General features: G+C 42.8%; 4 non-coding genes across 4 annotated transcripts; all 4 read right to left on the bottom strand.

The window, feature by feature from the left end:
- Nucleotides 1-277: 277 nt before the first annotated feature.
- LOC134570438 (U5 spliceosomal RNA) lies at nt 278-391 on the bottom strand. Its single transcript, XR_010085067.1, has one exon. It is a non-coding gene; the product is annotated as a U5 spliceosomal RNA (small nuclear RNA).
- Nucleotides 392-845: 454 nt separating this feature from the next.
- Nucleotides 846-959, bottom strand: LOC134569456 (U5 spliceosomal RNA). The gene has a single exon (XR_010084133.1). It is a non-coding gene; the product is annotated as a U5 spliceosomal RNA (small nuclear RNA).
- A 454-nt stretch (nt 960-1,413) lies between these two features.
- On the bottom strand, nt 1,414-1,527 carry LOC134569642 (U5 spliceosomal RNA). The gene has a single exon (XR_010084314.1). It is a non-coding gene; the product is annotated as a U5 spliceosomal RNA (small nuclear RNA).
- Nucleotides 1,528-1,987: 460 nt separating this feature from the next.
- Nucleotides 1,988-2,101, bottom strand: LOC134569794 (U5 spliceosomal RNA). Its single transcript, XR_010084460.1, has one exon. It is a non-coding gene; the product is annotated as a U5 spliceosomal RNA (small nuclear RNA).
- Nucleotides 2,102-2,500: the final 399 nt, after the last annotated feature.

Raw genomic sequence — 2,500 nt, 5'->3', positions numbered from 1 at the left:
AAAGGGAAGAGGAGCACAGCTGCTTGCAGTGCAACATGGGTATTCAAATGAGGCATGCCCACTGCTGACACGCCCCTAAATGCATGCTTGGTCTCTCGGCAGAGCCCTGCAGCTGTCAAGAATGCCAGAGCCTGAGGCATGCTTTGCCCGCAGTCAAAGATGCTGACATCATAAATAGGGAGCAAAAACTTTTTCTTTTTTTCGCAACAGCTTGGTGCTTAGAACCTCTTGGATCTCTGTTTAAGAATTTTCTTCTACTTTTGTACAAGTTTAGCACAGCCAGTGTAAACTGGGCCTGAAAAAATTGAGTGAAACTCGTGTTCGTTCCTCTCCACGGAAATCTTTAGTAAAAGGCGAAAGATTTATTCGATCTGAAGAGAAACCAGAGTATAAAGTCCATCCATCTGACAGCAGGCAAGGTGCGGAACCTGCCTTTTACACGTATGGTGAGCAACCCTACATTAAACTGTAACTTGGAGAATCTGCCATAAATATTAATGACCCCACTAAATATGTAAAAAAAGACAAAATATCTGGTGTTTTTTTACGCTTGTATCATATTAACAGCAAAGGGAAGAGGAGCACAGCTGCTTGCAGTGCAACATGGGTATTCAAATGAGGCATGCCCACTGCTGACACGCCCCTAAATGCATGCTTGGTCTCTCGGCAGAGCCCCGCAGCTGTCAAGAATGCCAGAGCCTGAGGCATGCTTTGCCCGCAGTCAAAGATGCTGACATCATAAATAGGGAACCAAAACTTTTTCTTTTTTTCGCAACAGCTTGGTGCTTAGAACCTCTTGGATCTCTGTTTAAGACGTTTCTTCTACTTTTGTACAAGTTTAGCACAGCCAGTGTAAACTGGGCCTGAAAAAATTGAGTGAAACGCATGGTTGTTCCTCTCCACGGAAATCTTTAGTAAAAGGCGAAAGATTTATTCGATCTGAAGAGAAACCAGAGTATAAAATCCATCCATCTGACAGCAGGCAAGGTGCGGAACCTGCCTTTTACACGTATGGTGAGCAACCCTACATTAAGCTTTAACTTGGAGAATCTGCCATAAATATTAATGACCCCACTAAATATGTAAAAAAAGAAAAAATATCTGTTTTTTTTTTAAGCTTGTATCATATTAACAGCAAAGGGAAGAGGAGCACAGCTGCTTGCAGTGCAACATGGGTATTCAAATGAGGCATGCCCACTGCTGACACGCCCCTAAATGCATGCTTGGTCTCTCGGCAGAGCCCTGCAGCTGTCAAGAATGCCAGAGCCTGAGGCATGCTTTGCCCGCAGTCAAAGATGCTGACATCATAAATAGGGAACCAAAACTTTTTCTTTTTTTCGCAACAGCTTGGTGCTTAGAACCTCTTGGATCTCTGTTTAAGAAGTTTCTTCTACTTTTGTACAAGTTTAGCACAGCCAGTGTAAACTGGGCCTGAAAAAATTGAGTGAAACTCGTGTTCGTTCCTCTCCACGGAAATCTTTAGTAAAAGGCGAAAGATTTATTCGATCTGAAGAGAAACCAGAATATAAAGTCCATCCATCTGACAGCAGGCAAGGTGTGGAACCTGCCTTTCACACGTATGGTGAGCAACCCTACATTAAGCTTTAACTTGGAGAATCTGCCATAAATATTAATGACCCCACTAAATATGTAAAAAAAGAAAAAAATATCTTTTTTTTTTTTTTTTTTAGCTTGTATCATGTTAACAGCAAAGGGAAGAGGAGCACAGCTGCTTGCAGTGCAACATGGGTATTCAAATGAGGCATGCCCACTGCTGACACGCCCCTAAATGCATGCTTGGTCTCTCGGCAGAGCCCTGCAGCTGTCAAGAATGCCAGAGCCTGAGGCATGCTTTGCCCGCAGTCAAAGATGCTGACATCATAAATAGGGAACCAAAACTTTTTCTTTTTTTCGCAACAGCTTGGTGCTTAGAACCTCTTGGATCTCTGTTTAAGACGTTTCTTCTACTTTTGTACAAGTTTAGCACAGCCAGTATAAACTGGGCCTGAAAAAATTGAGTGAAACTCGTGGTCGTTCCTCTCCACGGAAATCTTTATTAAAAGGCGAAAGATTTATTCGATCTGAAGAGAAACCAGAGTATAAAATCCATCCATCTGACAGCAGGCAAGGTGCGGAACCTGCCTTTTACACGTATGGTGAGCAACCCTACATTAAGCTGTAACTTGGAGAATCTGCCATAAATATTAATGACCCACTAAATATGTAAAAAAAGAAAAAATCTCTGGGTTTTTTTAAGCTTGTATCATATTAACAGCAAAGGGAAGAGGAGCACAGCTGCTTGCAGTGCAACATGGGTATTCAAATGAGGCATGCCCACTGCTGACACGCCCCTAAATGCATGCTTGGTCTCTCGGCAGAGCCCTGCAGCTGTCAAGAATGCCAGAGCCTGAAGCATGCTTTGCCCGCAGTCAAAGATGCTGACATCATAAATAGGGATCCAAAACTTTTTCTTTTTTTCGCAACAGCTTGGTGCTTAGAA

This window comes from Pelobates fuscus, chromosome 7 (genome assembly GCF_036172605.1).
Source record: "Pelobates fuscus isolate aPelFus1 chromosome 7, aPelFus1.pri, whole genome shotgun sequence".
In the NCBI taxonomy this organism is placed as follows: domain Eukaryota; kingdom Metazoa; phylum Chordata; class Amphibia; order Anura; family Pelobatidae; genus Pelobates; species Pelobates fuscus.
Note: the sequence above shows the minus strand (reverse complement) of the source record. Positions and strands in the feature narration are given on the sequence as shown.